Consider the following 22,538-nt stretch of genomic DNA (forward strand, 5'->3'; position numbering starts at 1 on the left):
TTCTCAGGTTCCGTAAGAGCATAAATCCTACTACAAGGTAGTTGAGCATTGGGTACCAGATCGATTTGGCAATCATAAGACCGATGGGGAGGTAACGTGCTAGCCTGTTTCTTCTGAAAAACGTCTTGGAATTCTTGGTATTCTGACGGTAGCTGTACAGGGGTGGAAGTTGCTGAGGCTAGACCCATAGCTGGATTTCTTGGATAACAAGTTGGTTCACAATCAGGAAAACTTACCTTCTTTGCTCGCCAGTCAATTCTGGGATTATATGTTTCTAACCAAGGAATTCCAAGAATTACTTGAAATTGTGGGGCCTTGATCACATCAAACACGATTGCTTCCCGATGTCCATCCTGACCCACCAGTGTCAATTCAATAGTGGAATGCGTTACAGGCCCTGAGGCTATTTCGGTTCCATCTAATGTAGTAATGACATCTTGGGTTCCTTTCGGGCGGAGAGGAAGCTTAATCCTGGAAGCCAATTCACGGTCTATGTAATTTCCAATAGCTCCACTGTTGATGTATGCTTTTATAGCATGCAACTGCTGAGGCTGTTTTGGGTCCACGAGCACCATTGGCATGACAAAATGCGAGGTCAAAGAGTTTGTTTTCAAGCTCGGCAAGCGGACCCCTACGCTTGTCGGGCTAAGTCGTTTCCCGAATCAGGTGTCAATAAATCGTTATCAGTGGCTCCAACCACCTTCTTAGGTGGTTTAACTGGACAATTTTGAAGAAAGTGACCGGAAGTCCCGCAATACAGACAAAGTAGCATTTGCCGCCTTCTCTCTCGTTCCTTCTGCGTTAATGGTCCTTTAACACCGCCGATTTGCATAGGTTCGGATACGTCGGTACTCTTGGAGTTAGCATGGGTTTTGATCGGTACTCGGGTTTCGTACTTGAACCGATCTGCTTTTCTATTTTGAAGTCTGTGATCAAGTTGAACCACCAAGTCTATGTAGTCTGCGCAGACCTGGGGTAGATTTACTATCTGAGCTAGAACATCCTTAAGCTCTCCGCGCAGGCCTCGATGAAACAATGTGATCCTTTTGTTTTCTGGCCATCCAGTTTCCACAACCAGTCTATTAAAGGTGGCAACGTAGGACAGGAGATCCTGATTACCTTGTCGTAAGGATAGCAGTTCGTTATCAAGGCACTGTCCTTGAGAGTGTCGAGCAAACAATCTTTCCATGCTGGCCTGGAAGCCCTGAAAATCCTGGAGAATGGGATCATCCTGATTTACCAATGGAATAGACCAATCGGCAGCACTGCCACTGAGGTAAGATAGTATAAAGGCTCCCTTGGTCTGGTCGTTAGGGAAGGCCCCGGGTCTGCATAGAAAGTGTAAACGACATTAGTTCATAAAGACGGCATATTTCTTGGGATCCCCCGCAAAACGTTCAGGCGGGGCCAAAGGCATGTGTCCAGGTAGATTGATTTGTACCGGGTTATTCAAACCCATTGATGTGGAAGTACCTCCGGAATTAGGTAAAGGAGTGTGCCCTGCCTGGGCCTGCAATAACCTTTTGGCCAGGTCATCTGTTCTTTCCCTGGATAGGATCAGTTCTCTTTTGAGAGCGTTAGTCTCCTGGCGGGCTGAGTGCACTTCTGCCCGTAATTCCCCCAAAAGCTGGGCCAGCTGATCTGTCTCGGAAGTCTCCATAGCGCCCGGGTGGGAAATTGTGGGTAGGCTTCGCGTTCTGTCACGCTCACCTGATTCCCACGGAGGCGCAGGTCTGGCTTCGAGTGCTGATGCTTCTTCAATGGTGAAGCGCAGGACTCTGAAGATGGACAGGAAGGGCCCCTCTACTCTGGCTTTTCTGGCTCGCAGGAATATTCCCCTGTGCGTGAAAAGGAAGTATTACCTACTGACGGAATAATGCGGAAGCCTCCCACTCCGTTCCAACCCTCCACGATACCCTTCCACGATTCCCCGTGAAGTCTCACCTTAGGGTCTGGAAGGATGTGTTCTCCATCCTGCTTCTGATGCAGGGGCGCGTTGAAACCCAGTTACTTCACTGGATTGAGGTTTGATGGGAGTTCAAATAAGCTTGACTATTCAGGTGAGGCGCTTTAAGAGTTCTGTTGCAAGTTCAAAAGTTCAAGCTTAATAATAATGTTCATTGTCTTATTGCAGCAAGCGCTAATGCTTATGTCTTTTTCCCCTTAGGGGCCGGGGTTTGGAATGCCGGAGATATGGCGCCGACCCGAAGTGAAACGTGCAGTTCCAGTAAATGACAGGTAAGTTCTGGATGAGCGTTCAGATAATGTCTTTGCTTTCGCTCATTCAATGTCTTTGTCTTTTTTCCCCATAGTGGCCGGGGTCCGGAATGCCAGGAAGCGGCAGGACCCGAAATGAAATGGGAATGACCCAACAGGTAAGTCTTAGAAGGAAACTGAGCTTTTCCTATTTCCCTTCCTTCTCTCACCTTGTTTTCCTGTCTTTCTCTCTAGGCTCTGGGAAGTGGGTGCGGATCCGGATGATCGCTGCTGAAGATGGAGGAGCCCAGGAAAGGTGAGTGAAATGCAGCGCTGCAGCGATCGAAGCGAAATGCTTTTAAAATGATGTCTTCCCTTTCAGGATCATCGGTGTGATGTCTCTGTGATGCCGCTTTAGCAGGTAAGGTCTTCTTTCTCCCCAATTCTCTCTTATCTCCCTTTGCAGGCGACCCAGGATGCTGACAAGCGTGGCTGAAGTCCAGATGCAGGAGCTGACACGGTGAGCGTCCAGCTGCGAGGAGCAGAACAACGCGAAGCGTGAGTTGCTGATCGGGCATGGTTTAAATAGCTTTGGAAGAAGTTCCAGGTATGTATCCTTCCACCGATCAGGTATGTATCCTTCCCCGACCACACCCAGGTGGAAAGTAGTCCCACAGGTAAAGTAGTTCCATTCAGGCCTCAAGAGGGCATGGATGTAGCAGCATGGTCTGCATCAGGTAAGTGCACATTAAAACACTTGAACACATGTCTAGCTTTATGAGCCTGGGGCCTAAGACACCAGGACAGGGGTCCAACATGAGCCTGGCACCTAAGGCGCCAGGACTGTGTCCAAAGGGCCCCAGCTTGGGCCCGCTGGCACTTCCCTGGGGGGAATGATGCCTGCCTCTGGGGTTGCTGGGTCGGACCTGGCTCCTTGGAGGTAGGCATCATGACAGTAAGGCAGTTAAATTCACTTTTAGCAACACAGAATATAAAACACAGAGAAAAGAACAGTTTTGGCTTGTTTGAAAAATAGCACTTGAGTTAAGATTTCCCCCTGCAAAATCCCTTAACCCACAAATAAGCAATTCTAAACAGATATAAGGAAGCAGCAGGTATTCAGGAATATAGAACAGTGAACAGAATTTAAATACCACCTTCCCTCCCCAAACAAGAGAGAAACACGGTTTTGCAATCTTACACTTTTTAAAATGACATTCGAAAATGGTCTATCAAAAACAATGAAAAGTGTGCAAAAATCCTTAAATCAATATAAATTTCTATGGGAGCAACTTTACGCTATAGTATGAGCAAAAGTAAATACTTTAAATCGTAATGGAAGTTTGGAAATAATTTAAAACAACAATCACTCATCTAAAACTTTGAAGAAATGCAAATTCCTGCCTAAAATTCACTAAACATTTTTTTTGGCGTGCAGTTGGGATGTGGCTACAGTTCCTATGTATAAGTCAGAGCTGAAATGAAGTCTCTAGCTATTAAACTGAGGAAGATATGCACGGTTGAATGAGAGGCGTTTTTAGAAAAATCGGGCAGTGAAAACAGTAAAGAACTCAGTTTGGACAAGAAAATATTTACTATAGTTTTACTCTATGACTAGAGCATTCTGGCTGGAATACCAAGGAGGGACAAAGTAAGCTCTGGAGTTGATTCATGACTTCAACACCAAATCCCCAGTGTCCTCCCCAGTCGGATCACTCGAAGTAGGATGGATGGGTTAAGATTTACACAAGATGAAAATGACTAAAGAAATGGTGCTTAGCAAGATAGATCAAGGACAGGATTGCAATAAGGGTTATGACAATGTGACAAGTTATCAAGGTAAGGATTGGATGGTTTAGAGATTGGGATGGAAAAAAACAAGGTATGCTATGATTTTCTATGCTTCCTATTAATACTTACAGACCACTTTAATTCAAGATTTTGGAGCGTCAAGGGTTCTGGTCATCACACGGATCGTTCTAACCAAGGACAACAGGGCACATCTGGCAGGATAAGGTCAGCTCGGTGGTTCTGGTCACCGGACTGCACACTGGATTGCGCTGGTTACTCGAGACGGGAGATCAGTGGGATGAAGAGTTTGCTGCAGGGAAGCCTTTAGTAGTAGCAAGCCAGCTGGGTCAGATGGTTCCCTTGGATTTTTGGGATCACTTCAGAATTTGGGCGTAACTGAAAAAGGATTTCAGCAATGCTGAGGCCATAGCTTGTTAAGTAAAATCAGGAATCAGGAACAAGGATGGAGAATTCAGGAACAGGGTGCCACGCAGAAAATCGGGATGAAGTCAGGAATCAGTTTCTGTGTACTATGAGGTTCCCTTATTTATCATGCCAAATGACATCACTAAATTAGATGGCAGGAGCAGGCTTACAACCCATACCCATGGTGCTATGATTGGGCAAGAGCATAGTATCAGCCTTGCTCTTTGCTGGTTGGATAACAGAAAAGGCTGTCATGTTTTATGGTGTTACTCTTACAATGTCTAGGAACCTCCACTAGCTCCTAGAACCAAAATCTAATTTTCCCAGAAATACATATTTTTACCTCTGAGATCAGATGCACAGGTTACATATTTTGTGGGTCACATTTCAATCCAAATCCCCAGTCTGTGGGTCCTGGTTTGGGCTTTTTGCAACATTTTGGCAATTTAACCATGAAATATTTTACCTAAAATTTCCCAATTTTGTACATAGATGCGCGTTTACCCCTGGGATACGTGTACAAAATGTCATGTGCGCAATTTCCATACTTTCCCCACAAACGGTTATTCTTAACAACTTCTGTTCCTTATGCAGTACTGGGTTCAATCACGTCTTCAAGGAAAGAGCATAAGATTAGAGTTAAAACTACCAACTTTCAGATTTATCCTCATTATTGTGACAAAGTTAAATGTCTTTAAAGTTCAGTTACAAATAGGCATTTAAACATGAAATGTCCTTAGCAGTCTTTTTTTCTTTTCTTTCAACTGGCAGCAGCTGTCAAATTCCTTTGAAACAGGATGAGGGCCTCTTTCCTTAGACTGAAGTTTCCTGCCTTTCACACTTGACAGGTGAGAGTCTTAGCCTGCTATTGTCTCAGCCTTAGGCAAAGACGAATGTCTGATGCACTGGGGAACCCCCCATTGTCCTGGGATTCAAAGCCCCCATGCTCGCAATTAGCATTTCCTGCTCCATAGTTTTATGGGGTGTCACCCTTTCTCAGGGCTGGCATTCTGGAATAGTAGTTTTTTTTCCTTTGACATAGTTTGCCATTCAGCCTGGGTTTTTGCTTTGATGTATACGTTTAAATCTTAACTTTAAACATATGGAATTAAACAATTTATATGTGTATTTCTAACAGTAGCAAATCCTTTCACATGCTTGAATAATTAAGCCTTCACACAATGATATACTTTTTAAATTAGGCGATTTTGTTCTTCATTCAGGAAAAAGCACATTTAACTTATTTATTTTAATTTCAGTTTTCCTCTGTAGCAAATACCCATTTTTGGGTATGCTTGAATGCTGGAATGGTTTGCAGCATGGATAAATGTATCAAGCATTTGTTTAGAGTCTTTCTCTGGACAGCTGATTCTTGATACGTGTTGCAAAGTTTTAGCCGCGTTTCCCGTGGAAATGCAAACAAAACCTCGGGTTTGTTTTTACAAAGATCCTTTTTCCTGGAGCTGTCATTCAAATGAGGCCCGGTTCCTCTGATCCATAATGGATGATCCTGAGCATTGCAGGGCCTTTTTGATCATCATGGTTTATTAGAAATGAATGGATTTGGCGCCAAACAGCACATTGAAAGTTGAAAAGATGACATTTAAAAGAGGCATTTTGCGTTTTTAGCACAATGGTGCTGTTTCATTCACTTTGCTCCATGTAAACTGTCGAATGTGGCAGAGCACACTGGCTTACTCCTGCAGTTAATACTCTGTTCTCACCCCACCTGAACTGTGTGTGGCAGGGTGTGCAGCCTTTTTCTGGTTGTGACACAAATGTAGTTTTAAAGATTTTGGAGCGCACAGAAGTCAGCGCGGTCATTTTGGGCTGTTTCTTTCACCATTGCAGTAAAGTGATATAGTGAGGCACATCTGAGTTGGTCATAATATCCCACATTCCACCTGCTGGACTTGGGGTTGTGTTAGTAGAGGCCATAGTGGTATTACAAGCAACATATGACATTTTCAAAAGATGAGGCCAAAAATATCACATAAGAATAAGACATAAGACACACAAAGCATTTGTTTAACAATGCCCCTCATCACTGACACCTCTTTGTATTCCTGTGTAGTCCTGAAGATGTTTGTTGCCCACCTGAAATGCACACGAAACAGGCATTGTTGTATTAGTATTTTATTAATTCTAGCACTGTGAACTTGGTGTTGGGTCAATGCAATATGGAACAGTTGTTCCCAAACTGTGCGTACTCTAGATCACAATGTACTGCAAGGGTCTCTAGGTGTGGGTATACTTGGGCCAAACAAGCTATGAAAATTCAGAAAAACAAATTAGGATGGTGTCTTCTATCGCTGTTGTATCTTCTAACAAATTGGACAAATTGGCCTTGGAAGGTCTCAGGATGGGGATCAAGGTGCAGTATGGGACAATGCAATAATGACAAAAGTCGCACTTTCAAAATGAATGCTGTCAGTGTTCACATAGAAAAATAATAAAACAGACAGTGTGCCCTCACTTTGGATGTATAGAAAGTTCTTTCCCTAGCTCTCTTGCTCTGGAGAGAGTAATCATAGGCTGGCCTCTGGTGGGTTGTGAAGCTTTGAGGCAATTGATTTGTTCTCATGCTGGTGAATCATTGGCCCTTTCATTGTTGGTGCCAGGAGAGGCCACCGCTTTGCAGGTCTTGATGTCCCACAGGTAGTGCTAAGTCTTCTTCCCTTCTAATTTTACTGTTCAATCAGAGACCTGCTCCACTGAATATGGTCCTGTAAAATGTGGCTTAAACCACTGTCTTGTTAAATCACTCAGCCATACTTGATCCCCGATACAACCGTGGTTGCTTTAAAAGGTCCTTACTTGCTTCTGGATCATTGTTGTCTCCTCTCGCTTCAGGCCTCTGCCGTAGTCCCAGCAGTTGACGATAAATAAACGAGGGACTAACCAACAAGGAAGCAGTGTATTTGTAAATTTCCTGACCCAATACATCAGATATTTTTTCTGCATCTTTCAGAACCCTAGTGGGAGGAGCGAGAGGAAGTCTCATGCACCGTCCCGTCACCACCTCATGTGGCGTTAAATGGTGTTTGGACCCTGGTTTATTGCACAATGTGAATAAGGCAAATGGAAGACAGTGCAGCCAACTCTTATTCAATGTCTTAATAATTTTGGCGATGCCTTCTTTGAGCAGCCCATTGAGGTGCTCACACAACCCGTTTGCATGCGGCTGATAGGCACAAGAGAATTTGTGTTGTATTTCCAACAAGGTTGTGATGTGCTGAAACATCTCATTCGCGAAGTGAGGACCATTGTCAGACCTCAGTACCTCACACACACCCCACCGTGGGAAGATTTCTCGAACCAGGAATTTTGCTGCTTTAAGGGAATCAGGATGGGAACAAGGACTGGTTTTGAACCATCGGGAAAACGGGAACACAACCACTATCATGTAGTGGTAGCCTTAGCATACTTGGAGCATGACAACATAGTCGATGTGCAGGTGCTGGAATGGACCCATTGGGTGAGGTATGGCTCCTCTCACTTAGTGTGTGGCCTGCTGTAAATTATTTACAAACTAGAACCATTCTTCTCCAATATGACCAGCAAGCACCTCCTTCCCTATATGGGTAGAATGGTGTAATTTTGTCAGTGAAGTGTGCAATAATGAGAATGGCATTACCACTTTTCCTGTGTTATTTGGCCACCATCAGTCATCTGTCGGCGACACTTTACATCCCTGATTTATCCATAATTCCTTTTCTTCCCTGGGTGCAGCTCCCTGCAATTCCATAATCTGGAAATGTGTTATATCCTTCTTTTAGTATCATTGTTTGTGCATAATTGTGCACTGGGGATGAAGTATCTATTTCTAAAATGTCCCCAAAATAGGCAGGGCATTTTGCTTCTGCATCCGCCACCTTGTTGCCCCTAGAGATGGGGTCTTTCCCCCTCGTTTGTGCCTGGCACTTCCTCACTGCCATGTGCAGTGGATACTGGAGGGCCTCAATCAGTCAGCCCAAAGGAGTGTGTGCTGCACCGGTCACCCATCAGCACTTCTGAAGCCCCTCCTCAGTCAACATGACAGCCCAGAATGCACTGTGGATGTCATGTATGCTGAATCTGAATATACTGTTACTCCCTTGCCTTTGCTGTGCTCTAGTACCAACATTAAGGCTACTAATTCTGCTGCTTGTGCTGATAAATGTGACGGTAGACGTGCGCTTGTCACCACCTAACTCGTCCCGTCCTCTCTCAATTTCACTACTGCTGTCCCAGTATGTCTTTCCCCAGTCGTTTGGTCGATTTTTGATAACCCGTCAATATAAAGCACATATCCCCCCTCAAGTGCATTCTCCTGTACCTTTGGGGTGTGGCTGAATTGTTCTATGTTGTCTGTGCAGTTGTGCACATAGTCGCCCTCCCTCACAGGATCGGGGATGACAGTTGCCGGGTTCACAAGTCGGCATCTCACTATCTTGAGAGCTGGGTTTGACAGCAATACATCATACCCCGAAGCTCTCTGTGTTGTCAATATACTTTTTGGTGTTTCCAGTACTGCGAAGAGAGCATGCTCCACATAAAGACTGGTGCTGCATCCCATGGTAAGACTTGCTGATTTGTCTACTGTGGATGCATCAGAAGCCAATGCCTGTTCGCATGCGTAGTGTCCTCTCATCACTGGGTATAATTTTCCACTGTAAAATGCTGGAGGTTTGTGGACCATGCTTGTCTTTTGTGTCAGTACTGCTGTCATAACCACTCCATGTGAGAATAAGAAGAATTCACTTGGATAGTCTGGGATCCATAACACTGGAGCTGCGCATATTGCTTCTCTCAGCTCGTCAAATGCCTCAGTCATTTCTTGTGTCCATTGTGATGTACCTTTCCCTCTTTGTGCTTCTTCAGTGCACTCAGTAAGGGCATAGTGTAAGTGCTTTAGTCAAATATCCACGCTCTGCAATAATTACATTGTCCTAAAAACTGCTGCATTTGTCTTATGGTTGTGGGCTTTGCTGTACTAGCTAAGTACTGTTTGATGCCTACTGCCACCCTGCCCTTGGACTATTGAGAATTGCTGCTGCTGCCACCGATGCCGCCTTGCAGTCCTGATTGCCCGGAGCAGCCTGGTGCTCCTGCATTGACTTCTGTCGTGGAGGACGTCCTAGCCAGTGACACCGGCTTGCCTGACTCTGAGGAGGTGTTTCCTGTTAGAGGAGGCTCTGCCCCCCTGCCGAGTGACGCCTCCCACTCTCCCTCAAGTAGCCACATCCCGGCACACCTGCGCCGTGCACCGCAAAGTACTAGCTAAGTACTGTTTGCTGCCTACTGCCACCCTGCTCTTGGACTATTGAGAATTGCTGCTGTCGCCGCCGATGCCGCCTTGCAGCCCTAATTGCCTGGAGCAGCCTGGCGCTCCTGGATTGACTTCTGTCATGGAGGACGTCTTAGCCAGTGACACCGGCTTGCCTGACTCTGAGGAGGTGATTGTGTGACCCGTGTGCTGTTTCCACTGGAGTCTACTGAAGTTGTGCCACAGAAGTTGTGTGGCGTGCGGTGACTGTAAACCAGCTGGGCACTCCGTGTCTCTAACACTCTTTCTCCATTTTTTTAAGGTGTTTCCTGTTAGAGGAGGCTCCGCCCCCCCTGCCGAGTGACGCCTCCCGCTCTCCCTCAAGTAGCCACATCCTGGCACACCCGCGCTCCGCAAAGTACTACCTAAGTACTGTTTACTGTTCGCGGTGCGTGGGGCGGGCCGTCAGGCTTTACGGTCCCAATCCACCTGGTCTGCAAGCCTCAAGGGTGGAAAGCCCAGGGGCGAAACGGGCCTCCATGCCAGGTTTGAGTTAGCATATTATCGCACTTGATTTGGTAGCAGTGGGCATTGAATGCTAACAACGCATTGGTTTTTTAGTGCTCTATACTGGAGTGTGCATTGACGACCCTGGACACAGGTTTTTGTCCGTTTGGGGCTTGGTTACCAGGACTGAGCGGTAGGACAGGAAAACTGTCGTTAAAGCTGATTTAGGGTTTTGGGCAACATAGGAAATCGTGTCTGGGGGTGACAGGAGACTTGTGCACCGGATGTAATGCACGAGCATCCCCTGATTGACTCAGGAGACTGCAGGCGTCACACTTTTGATCCTTGAGTGATTGGTGTTCACTGGTGTTTCACAGTGTACTTCCTACTATACAAAAAAGATAGAGTTTTGTGAGGACAAGTGTGCTGTACTTGAGATAGTTAAAACTGAGAAAACGCTCTCTCAACTTTAAAAACTCTGTGATGATGTTTTGTTTTGTTATGATGTCTGGCATTGGTAGCTGTTAATACTGTTTAGTCCAACCAACAACTTTGCTTACTGTGAAGTCCTTAGTTATTTTTCTCTCTCTTCTTTTCTTTGTATTTTTTCTGTCTTAACCTCTGTTCTGTATTGATTTCCCTTTTCTTTTTTGATTTTTACATATAGGGCCTTAGTCCTGCGCATGAGAGAGGGGTGGTAGTCCCTTTTGAATAGCGGTACTTGGTTTCAGTTGAAGTCGGTTTGCTGCCCCGGCTTTAAACCCAGCAACGGTACACTCCCAATAGCTTGTGTTGGTCGGTGCCCGTTCCGAGTGTAGATCATGAGCCGCGCCTTGAGAAGCGGCTCCAAGTCTGCTATTCCTTCAAAAGTCCCTGCGAAGTCCAGGAGGTCCAAACCGTCCAACATTACCTCTCCTCTTTTACCTTCCCAAAAAAAGTCGTTTCTATCAATGCCTACTTCGTTTGATCTGGAAGCTTTTGGTTTGGCTCAAGAAGGTGTACTTGATGCCACCAAAATGGAGGACTTAGCCATGTGTTTGGAGCCTTTGTCAACAGTCTCCCCCTCGGTTGCAAAGCTCCCCACCTTTTCTGTCCAAGAAGCCAATGAAAATGATGGGGAGATGGTCTGTGATGCTGCCCATGTTCATGACACCACTTGCACTCCTAGGCATGAGCATGAGGGTTTCCTTCATGTCTCGGATACATCAATACTAGCGCCCACTATTATGAGTGAATTGGGCAAACGGGTGCGGCTCTCTTTGGGCCCCTCCTCACCTGCCTCCAGGTCTTTTCCCTTTCGGGAACAAGGCCATTTCCATCTACCTGACGAATTAGGTTGTATAAAATCCTGCAACTTTGGAAGAGACCTGCCATCCACCCCAGCGAGGGGAGCGGGAGGTGGGGTGTCCTCTGACCACAACACCGCTCATGGTGCTTATGTAGATCCATCTGGGAATTCCCCCCCCCCATGTTTTGGATGCCTTTACCCTGGGAAATGATGACGTTGGCCCCCCTGCACCTAAAGAGGAGGCGCAGTCATCTTCAACTCCAGAGGTTTCTCTTTTTGGCTCTTTCTCTAATGACCCCATCAATTTTCCTGTCATCTCACGAAAACTCAACCTCTTGGACAAGGGCCACGAGCTCACCCACTGTTCCCTGAGGGAAATGCAAGGCTCCCTAGCCTTTATGAAAGAAAGGATGGCTAGACTGGAAGGATTCATTTTTGTGGAACAGCAATCAAAAGCATTTTATTTTGCACAATTTGAAAACATTTTGGAAAATCCTGTAGTTATACCAACATCCGCTTCTCCTTTGCCTCTATCACGGTCCCAAGGCTCACAGACGGAAAACGGGCACCCAAACACCTATTTGCCATGAAGATCGTACTCGCAGGTGTTACAAGGGGAACACAAGGCTGGGTTGGACCATGCTAACGCCGAGGACATAGATCTGCTGGAAGTTGCCAAACTCCATCATGATTGTTTCCTTCAGGTTGAAAACATATTGTTTAAGTTGGCTGCGAAATCGCAACCTCCGCAAGAACCCGAGTACTTAGGTGGAGGAATGGAGCTCACTACCAGGGCTGAACACACACCTGACAGCCCCTCTGCATTGACGGACATTATTGACAGCAAGACCTGCTTAAACTCTGTTGTTCTGCCATTGCCATGGTGGCTAGAGGTGACTCCGGCAGAGCAAGACGGAAGGTACTTCACGTCTCGTAAGGCAAAGAAGTCCTTCCTGAGAGCTCAAAAACGCCTAAACCTTGCAAAGGCTTCTCAGAAGCAAGTGGCGAAAAAAGCAACTAGGGTCCCGTACCCACAGCATAATATAGAAGCCACCCCAGCACTGAGCCCCAGTATAGGGAATAGCCAGGATGACCTGGCCTTGGCTCTTCGTGATTTGAACGAGGAAAGTAAAAAACACCTTCCGATTAAAGCCTTAAAAGGTGGAAATGTGCAGGTGTCTACTACCCTTTCCTTCTGCCAAGTCTCAACTACAACTGCATTGCTTTTTTCCTAACATTGAAAGCAAGAAAGTGGATACGCGAGCCATTGTTGAAACAAAATCTTCAACTAATGCAAAACTGGCTAATGAGATAGTCACTTTGCCATCACATCCTGAGGGCCAGGCAATCGACCCAGTAGGACAGGAATCTGTCACTCAGGGGAGAGAAGTGAAGGATGCCACTGTTCCCACCTCAGAGGATGTGCAGGCACTCGTGGTACCGCCTCGTATTGTTTCTTGTAACAAAGACCCAACACGAAAGATCCTTCTGGGGGAATCAACCGCTGACATGTTGTCTTTTTCGGAAACCCTCAAGGAGATGAAAGTAATACTTGGATGGATTAGTAACCCAGACATAAATGGCCCTGCCAGGATCAACAGGTTCTTTTTGATGAATTCATTCTTTCAGATTCCATCGCTAAGAAACTCATCATCAAAGGACCTGATTGGGTAAAGCTTGCCACCCACAACAATCATAGAGTGTTGTGTAGAGTCCAATCACAGATAATAACTAAACTGATTTTGGACTTTACGGACGACTTCGAATCACTGGGCCTTACTCCTTGCCTCTTTGGGGATATGGAGTGCGCCTGGGCCTTTCTAGACTTTGTCATGCCAGTTCCAACGGCACGATTAGAAGGCTTGGTAGCGGCTCCTCTTGGATCCCATGCTAACCAACTAACCTTGCAACTTGCCTCGCTAACATAGGCGCTAAGTGGCCTGTCATGGCTCGAGTCCCTGATTAAGGTGGCAACTGCCATGAAACCTCCAACGTTGGAATCATAACTGTACAGGATTGCTATTGCATCCTGGAATTGCTGTGGTGTGAGTAATCTTAAGGCATGGCATGGGCAGGTTAACACACACCAGAGGCCCGACATTTTATTGTTGCAGGAAACAATTGCGTTGGAGGCTCTCGTGTTTGATGGGTATACATGCCAAAGTACCCCCGCACAACGTTTTTGTTCTGGACGTCCTTCTGGTGGCAATGCAATACTTATCAATAACGCCCTGAAGGTAACCTCACGCACCTTGGAAAAAACTGAGTTATGTATATTGGTGGAGTTGTCTTTCACTGATTGTAAAATTCAGTCATTGCTTTTGCTCTCCATTTATTGGAATCCGAGTGCTGTTTCATTGGACATGGCCCTAGACGATCTAAATCGAATATTGGGCCTTGTGGCTCTCCTTTGTCCCAACCATGAAATTGTAATTGGGGGTGACCTGAACTCATACTTGGAATTGGAAGGCACCACTCGACCTTCCGATTATTCTTCCCCATATGCATCTCAAGCCTTTCGTAGAGGTAATCAATGGGTTCGTTTTTTGAAGCATGGGGCATCTATCCTATTCAATTTGCCACCCACGCCACTAAAATCTCTTGGAAGCGTGGGACCTTATCTTCTCTCATTGGTTACATGTTTGCTTCAGTGTTATGTTCTGGTCTGCTCGACCGCGTCACAATGTTGAGTGTGGGGTTGAGTGACCATCAAATGCTGATCACCCACCTACACTTCAGGTTTGATGCATATGAAACCATGGATTCTGCCGTCATGGTGGAAAGCGACAGGTGCATTTTGTCTGTCACATGACATCCTAGCACCTGTCGCAAAATGGTGTATCGTGTCAATCAGGATCTTTTGGTGATTCGCGAAGAGCACTTAGCTTTGCGGAATATGGAAAAAATCCACAAATTAAATCTGAAGATGATTCGCACACACCTGGTGAACTTATCCAATGAATGTCTTGAAAACAGCCTCCAAAAAACTGCACACCCATACGAGACAGAGATTGCCAATCTAAAAATGCTGAGCTTCGGAAATTAAGAGGTATCCTCTTTAGCCCAGCAAACCTGAAAAGAGAAAAAAACTTAATTGTTGCTCGCTTCAAGTCAAAGCTAAAGTCGTTGTGCCATGCCGCTTACAATCGTGCCAACCAACAGATGATTGATCTGCTCTGTAAGAAAAACACGAGGGACCAATGGGCTATTCTACGGAACCCTTTGGGTATGGGTGGACAACCGCATGGTGGCCACCTTCTCTGGCCCCGAATGGAAGACATTTTTCCTCCAGAAATACAATCCGCCGGACCCACACAGAAGTTCCGAGTCCATTAGTTTGTAGCTGAGGTTTCCCTCTGTATGTCCATGGGAAATCAAGGACATTAATGGACAATTTTTCAACTGAAATTTTCAAAAGCGGCTGGGCCTGATGGGCTGCCACCCTGCGTATTTAAGGATGACCCCCAGTTTTGGGCTAGGCACTTGCTTTCATGTTATCAGCTAATATACCAAACTGGGAAAATTCCTCCCTCCTGGTTTATGGCAATTGTAATCCCAATTCACAAAAAGGGTGCGTTAAACGACCCGCTAAACTTTAGGCCAATAGCCTTAATTGACATTTCAGCAAAAATCTTTGCACCGCTGGTCTTGTGTGAACTGGAGTCTTACGTTAATGCCCACTGTATTCTCTCAAAAGCCCAGGTTGGTTTCCACTGATCCATGGGCACACAGCTTAATGCATCAATTCTTGCCCACTTATTGTCATCATCACATGCTCAGCCAAATGGTACGATCTACATGGCATCTTTAGATCTATCAGTGGCATTTGATAGCGTACTATGCAACCGGCTCTGGCAGAAGATGCTGTCTTATGGTATCCCTTCAGAGCTGGTGGCGATAATAGCAGCTCTTCACCAAAACACTTCGTATAGGGTGTGCATCAACTCAGAGGGCCTGTTATCTGACAGTATCCCTACGAAAATTGGCGTGAAGCAAGGTTGCAACTTGGCCGCAGTACTTTTTAATTTATACCTGGCTGATATTGAGCAAATATGGAAGGGAACAAACACTTTCCCGGTAACCTTGGGCAAGCTGCGTCTCCATTGGTTAGCATTTGCCGATGATGTCATTCTATTCGACAAAGTACCCTTCGGGCTTCAAAACAAACTAAACATTTTTCATGAGTACTGTGTTCAGAATATTTTGACTATTAACTCAGATAATTCTCACATAATAGCTTTTTCTCCCAAGAAGAAAAATCTGAGATTTAAGTATGTGGTAAATTCACATCCAATCATGATGAGGGAAGAGATTACGTATTTGGGGTACTATATATCGAATGGTATGTCTGTCGGCAAGTGGCGACTAGTGTTGGAATCTAAGCTTAACCAGCTTGCCGCCCAGATGAAGATTATCTTTTCCAGGCAATGTAGATACTCGCTATTGCCCTTGCTTTATTATTACACCATGAAAGTAGAACCTATCTTACTTTACACCTTGGATGCTTGTTTGGTAAATCTGGAGCCTTTATTAAATCTCCTGCAAGGCAAGATTTGGAAAAGGGTCTTAGGCCTTCCCGGCTATTTGCCCAACCCAATTATTTTACACATATTGGGACTCTATCCTTTGGCAGACAAATATGACTGGCGTAGGTTAAACTCATTTAGCAAAATGATCTTGCCTCCAATTAATTCTCTGTATGAGAACTTGAGTCTAATGCTAATTGAGGACCATCCCGCCTCTATGGTTGAATTTAAATCACACATGTCGGTGATATTGAGATCCTTGAATATGACGCAACAGGATCTAATCAATTCTCCGCGGAAAGTTAAAGCCAGATTTTTTTGGAATGCATGGGCTTGCAATGCTGACTTAATCTCAGGTTACTCCTCATTTCGCACCTATGCTAACTTTAGGCAGGCTGTTTTGCCCCGCTTACCATACCTAGTGTGTTTTCCTGATCACCATGCTACGAGGACATACATGAGATTCCACCTCGATCTTATCCACACGGGATCTCGTATTGCTAACTGGACAGGTTACAAGGAGTTGGGGCAGTGGGACTACTGTCGGTTTTGTTCTATGGTGGGGGAGTGTGAAACTTTGGAACACTTGCTTATGTACTGTACCCACTTTGATCAGCAAAGGCTCTGTTGTTTGGGACCCTTTCTTGTCTTGAACTCTAGTATTGAGCATCAGTTGGTTTGGTTGCGCTGTATGTGGGGCCAGTCTAACTCTATCATGCTAGCAATAGTGAGGCTTGTGAACCTGATTGAGAAAGATCTCTCGCGACTAAACAAATTGATGGATACTACAAAGGCCATAGATGCCTCATTGGTACATAAATAGTATTTACACCAACAAATGTATCATCTCTGGCTTATGGAGGTCTATTATTACAAAAGGGGCGGTAACCTTTCTGTTTGGTCCCTATTGACCCACATGAAGGTCCTTTTTGAAAGCTAAATGGGCACTCTCCTAATTTGATGTGTTAAATAACTCTATTGGTAGTGAGTATTTGTGAGCGGAGTAGAACTTATCAATTAGTATGAGATTTGGGTTTTTGTATTATGTATTTGATGAATTTTAATTTGTTGATTTTAAGTTTTGACATACACATGTCTTTATTTCTTGTGTTGTACATATTATATTGTGATTTGATATGAACAATGTTATTTTACTGATACATTGTGTAAAGGTGTAAATTAATTTTTGCTACCAAAAACAAAATAAAAAAATTAAAAAATTTGCTGTCTCGCGTATCACCTCTGCTCTTTCTGGTGTCACTTTTTTCACCTGTCTTGTGATATCAGTTGTCCAATATATAACACTTCTTTCTGGCAAAATTGTTATTTAGCCTTGTCTACCTTGTACCCCTTTTCTGCTAGTACAATCAACATGAGCATGGAGTCATCTCTACACTGTGTCTCTGTCTTGCTGCAAATCAATATGTCATCTATGTACTGTGTAACAGGAAGTCTTGTATGTTTACACTTCTTATTTCTATATAGAAAGGAAGTTAAGTTTTGTGAGTCTGGGTGTAATGGTATAGAGAAGAAAGAATTCTTCAAATCTATGACCGTGAAGTGGGCAGCTTCTATGGGAATGCTACACAAAATTGATGCAGGATTTGGAACAAAAGGAAATTCTGCTTCTACAATATGGTTCAGAGGGCACAAGTCCTGTATAAAATATCATGACCCCCCTTGCCTTTTTGACTGGGTACACCACTGTGTTGCAAGGTGGCTGTGATGGTACTAAGATGACTTGCTTCACTAGTGCTGCAATTGTCTCATAAATACCCTTGTCTGCCTCCCTCGACAAGGGATATTTCCTAGCTCATGGTAAAATGGCTCCTGGCTTCAGTTTTATTTTCACTGCTCCTATCCCAGAAGTGCCACATCATAGGGACTTGTGTTCTACCAGGGGGCGCACAAGCATCGGTTGCCTGAATCGTTGTCTCCCTTCATCAGGCTGATTCAAACCCCCCGAAAGCTTTATTATTAACAATTTCTACTCCTAAACTGCTTATTTTGCTCTTCAACTGCCTTCTGCTCGGCTAGACTGTCTTGATTTCTGAAATCTCATCTTTTCTCTACCGGATTGTCTCCACCAACATTCCTCCCGCCCTCAGGCGGCAACATGGCGGCCTCGTCCTGGCTTCCCTGATCCTCTCTGGATCCTCTCTTACCTAGACTCCTGCAACTGTTCCCTCTCGGCTGCTTCTCCTGACCCTGCTTCTGAGTGGTCCCTCCTCTCTGGGTTGCTGTGCCCTCTGCGCCTGCTTGGTGCAGCTCTCATTACCCACTCAAGGCTGCAAAGGTAATTTCTGCCGAGTTCGACCCATTCTCCAGATTTGCTGCTGCGGAGCCCCCCTCCACCAGCCTGTTCCTGGGGTGACTGGCCCTGCTGTCCTTGTCTGCCTTCTCTGGACAGCCCTTCTTCCTCGCGGCCGCTCTGTGCTACTCTGGTTGGCCCTGATGCTGCTTCTTCTCCTTCCTTCCGGGACGGCAGACTCCTTCCCACATTTGTTGCCCCTGCTGGTTCGGCTGTCCTCGCTACTGGTTCTGCTGTCTGCTGGAGCACTGCCCCTCTCCACTGCTGTCTCCTGGGGCTCGGCTCCACTGCTTTTCCCGGCTGTATGTCTCTCTCCGGTCTCTGACTAATACTGCATTTGAAGCCCTATTACTGCTACTGTCTTTCCTGCTCCTCTTGCTGGAGCACCACCCGTCTCCACGGCTGCCTCCTAGGGCTCTGACTCTGCTGCTCCTACCAGGAGTGAAACTGTCACCGGGCAGTACTTTCAGCTGAATCTGGAGCCCCAGCTGGGTCTGCTGTCCTCACTGCTCCTCTTACTGGAGCACCACCCGTCTCCACGGCTGCCTCCTAGGGCTCTGAATCCGCTGCTCCTACCGGGAATGAAACTCTCGCCAGACAGTCCTTTCAGCTGCATATTGAGCCCCCTGCTGAGTCCACTGTCCTCACTGCTCCTCTTGCCAGAGCACCACCCATCTCCACGGCTGCTTCCTAGGGCTCTGACTCCGCTGCTCCTACCTGGAGTGAAACTCTTGCCGGACAATCCTTTCAGCTGCATCTGGAGCCCCGGCTGGATCCGCTGTCCTCACTGCTTCTTGCAGGTGCACCACCCATCTCCACGGCTGCCTCCTAGGGCTCTGACTCTGCTGCTCCTACCTGGAGTGAAACTCTTGCCGGACAGTCTTCTCAGCTGGGGATGTGCGCTCTCCAGCTTAACACCGGTCTCCTGAAGCTGTAGCAAGAGGCACCGCCTCCCTCAACACTGTCTTCCACTCTGCTGCCCTTGCTGTGAGTGTGCTTCTCTCAGGATGGCCCTCTGCTGCTGTGACTGATCCGACCTACTGTCCCCGGCTTTACAGCTCTCTCCTAAGGCCCTACCAGAGGGCGCCGCCACCTTCCATCTTTGGCACTGATTACACCCCCTCCTCAAGCCTTCCTGCACTGGAGCTCTCTCTACCTGGCCTCCACCGCCTTAATTTCTGCTTTTCCTGCCTGGATTCCACTGCTAGTCCACACCTTCCTGCATTGTGGATCTCACTGCCCCTGTCACCGCTGCTGTCATTGCCTGGATTCCACTGCCACTCCACGCCTTCTTGCTTTGTGGCTCTCACTGCCCCTGCCACTGCCGCCGTCATCGCCTCTGCTCCTGCCTAGGGTGCTACTCTCTCCTGCAGCCGTTTGTGACTACAGCTGCTCTACAGTTGGCACTAATTCCACTCCTACTTCACGCCTTCCTGCACTGTTGCTCTCACTACCTGGACACCACCGCTTTCATCTCTGTTGCTCCTGCCTGGATTCCACTGCTACTCCACACCTTCCTGCATGGTGGCTCTCACTGCCCCTGCCATCACTGATGTCATTGCCGTTGCTCCTGCCTGGATTCCACTGCTTCTCCTCACCTTCTTGCACTGTGACTCTCACTGCCCCTGCCTCCACTGCTTTCATCCCCTCTGCTCCTAACTGGGGTACTACTCTCTCCTGCAGCCCTTTGTGATTACAGCTGCTTTATCGTCACTCCCTGCCCCTGCATCTGTCTCCTGAGGCCCTAGCAGTGGACGTAGCCCCCACTCATTTCTCTCACATTTTCCCCTGTTCTTCTGCGGCTCCTCTATGGCTTCCCTAATCAGCCCTCCGGCTGTGCCGCTTCGTGCTGTGCTTGCTGGCCCTACATCGGTTTCCCCTGCGTTTCAGCCAGTGCTCCCAGCCTCCACCCTGCACCTTTAGCTGCTGCTGATCTTCCCTTGGCATCCCTCCTATCACTACTGTTTTGTGCTGGGCTTCCTGACCGTACATCTTTCTCCTTGAGAAAGATCCTCTTTCTTCATCCTCTCAGTTCCTATCCTTCTCAGGCAGCCTCCCTACTCACTATCCACCCCCCCCACTACCTGTTTCTCTCTGTTATGATCTGTCCCTCTTCACAGACCCATTACTCTCCCCTTCCCTCCCCTCCTTCCCCTCCTTTTCCCCCCTCAAAATTCTCTGCTTACTCTTCATGGCCATCTCCTCTCTCAAACTCCCCACCTCCCCCCTACCCAGACTGCCCCGCATTCTAACACCTCAATCCACCACAGGAACCTCATCTACCCTCAAATCACTGATACTTCCAATGCCTTTGATGTTGCCCTCTGGAGCACCCGTTCGATCTGCAGCAAAACTACGGCTGTTCTTGACCTTTTTCTACATCTCAACCTCCATTTTCTCTGCATTACAGAAACCTGGATCCCTCCCCACAACACCTCTGTTCCTGCTTCCCTCACAACATTCTCATCCTCCTTTGAACATGTCCCTCATTCCTCAGGCCTCGGTGGTGGCTTGGGCCTTCTTTTTCACCCTCACTTTACCTCCTCTCCCTCTCCTATTTTGCTACCCACTCTCCCTTCCTTTGAATTCATGTTCAAAATATTTAATTCTCCCCATGCTATTTCTTTCCTCATCATCTATCGCCCCCCCACGCCCTCCCCAGCCCTCTAGACTCCTTCTATGAGGACATTGACCATCTCCTCAGTCTCATTACTCCTTGCCCTACTCCACTACTTGTACTTGGTGACTTCAATCTCCATCTCTTCTCCATCTCTCCCACCTCTCCTCTTTTATCCATCCTTGACTCCTACCTTCTCTCCCGCCTCCCTTCCCCTCATACTCATCAGTCTGGTTCTACTATTGACCTGATCTTTAACTCCTCTTTCACTGCTTCTCCTATTTCTATCCTAACCAACCATCTTTCCGACCACCCCTTACTCTCTCTTTCCCTCACACCCCCTCCCCCTCTGCTCCCTCCTACCCATCCTCCACCCACTTCTCCCGGCGTGATTTACGAAATTTCAACCCATCTTTATTCCTTGCATCCTGCTCCTCTTCCTTCCCCCTCTCCCATTTCTCTTCTCTTTCTGCTACTGAAGCCTCTTCCACCTTATCCTCCTCTCTCTCTTCCACTCTTGATCTTCTTTACCCTCTCTCCTCATTCCGCCCTTCCCGTCGACCTGCTTAACCCTGGCTTTCATCTCCTCTCTCCTCAATGCGCCGCATCCTCAGGCGCCTTGAACGACTCAAACACCCTACACCCTCCAACCAAACAGCTTACTTCTCCTATCACACCCTCTATGACTCCTTTCTCCACTCCGCTAAACACACCTACCTTTCTGACCTTCTCCAGTCTCAATCCTCTTACCCTCATTGCATCTTTCAAACCTTATCTAGACTTCTCTCTCCAGCTTCCCCTGATCCTTCCATTGCCTCTCCTCTCTCTGCTTCTGATCTTGCCTCCTTCTTTTCTACCAAAGTCCTCAATCTCTGCCAAACTATCCTCTCCTCCCCTTCTTACTCTCCTCCTCCACCTCCTCATCCTCCCCCTCCTTTCTCCATGTCCTCTTTTATTCCTGTCACTCAATCTGATGTTGCCATCCTTCTTTCTAAAGCTCATCCTACAGCTTCCCCATGACCCCATTCCTACCCCCCTCATTCCTAATATCTACCCCCTTCTCATACCCTATCTCAACTCCTTTTTCAACACCTGTCTTTCATCTTACACCTTTCCTACTCCATTCAAGCATGCATCTATCATTCCCATTCTCAAAAAACCTTTGCTAATCCCCTCCTTGCTTCCAGCTATCGCTCCATCTCTCTCCTCCCTTTCCTCTCTAAACTTCTTGAACGTATTGTCTATTCTCAACTTTCTTCCATCATCTCTTCCCATTCTCTTTTTCCCTCTACCCAATCTGGTTTCCGTCCTCTACACTCCACTGAAACTGCCGCCATCTCTGTTCTCAACTCTCTCCTTTCTGCACGCTACTCGAAACATTCTTCTATTCTTATTCTCCGTGACCCCTCTACTGCTTTCGACACAGTGGACCATCCTCTTCTCCTTAACTCTCTCTCCTCTTTTGGCCACAAAGACTCTGTCCTTAACTGGTTCTTCTCTTATATTTCCAACCGCACCTTTGCTGTTTCCTGGGGTGGCTCCACCTCTCCCACCCTCCCTCTTAACCATGGTGTTCCCCAAGGTTCTGCCCTCGGCCCCTTTCTCTTCTCACTCTACACTTCCTTCCT

Source organism: Ambystoma mexicanum, chromosome 2q, assembly GCF_040938575.1.
Source record: "Ambystoma mexicanum isolate Mex_15411 chromosome 2q, UKY_AmexF1_1, whole genome shotgun sequence".
Taxonomy (NCBI): domain Eukaryota; kingdom Metazoa; phylum Chordata; class Amphibia; order Caudata; family Ambystomatidae; genus Ambystoma; species Ambystoma mexicanum.